At 31.6% G+C, this 585-nt stretch overlaps 1 pseudogene; it reads right to left on the bottom strand.

Moving 5' to 3' along the window:
- Positions 1-237: 237 nt before the first annotated feature.
- On the bottom strand, positions 238-352 carry LOC122096341 (annotated as a pseudogene).
- Between the last annotated feature and the right edge of the window lie 233 nt (positions 353-585).

The following is a 585-nucleotide window of genomic DNA, read 5'->3' as shown; positions in this document are numbered from 1 at the left end:
ACACTGTAGGTTATAAGTATGTGAGAAAAAATAGCAAGAAAAAACCACTTGTGTCCCTAACTTGGGGTTCATTTCCATTAACATAACCTTATCTGGTCATATACACATAACTTTTGACATTTTCTGCTTATCCCAGACATATATTAGTTATTGAAAATTAGAGAAACCATGGGACCTATGCTTCTTTGGACTTGGCTTACTCTACTTAATTTTTTTTCCAAGTCTTTCCATTTCTTAACAAATTGGGGGATGGAATGCTTCAGGAATTTGCCTGTCATCTTTGCGGAGGGGCCATACTAATCTTCTCTGTATCATTCCAATGTTTTAGTATATGTGATGCTGAATTGAACACAGAAATTTTTTATATATAAATTGTAATTGATTTTCTTAAACTAGACAATTCAACAAAAACTAAGTTTAAAAGAATTTTAGAACCATGTACTTCTTACATAAATACACATTTAAGAATAAAGTCAAGATTGACATGTCAAAAACAAAATAATTCCAGATATTTGTTGTGCAAGAGATGTGTAGGATGAAGAATTCAATTATTCTATACAAGGGACCTGTCATAATGAACACTGC

Source organism: Dipodomys spectabilis, unplaced genomic scaffold (assembly GCF_019054845.1).
Source record: "Dipodomys spectabilis isolate Male_0828 unplaced genomic scaffold, ASM1905484v1 ptg000368l, whole genome shotgun sequence".
Lineage (NCBI taxonomy): Eukaryota > Metazoa > Chordata > Mammalia > Rodentia > Heteromyidae > Dipodomys > Dipodomys spectabilis.
The sequence above is the reverse complement of the archived record's forward strand: the minus strand, read 5'-3'. Positions and strand labels throughout refer to the sequence as shown.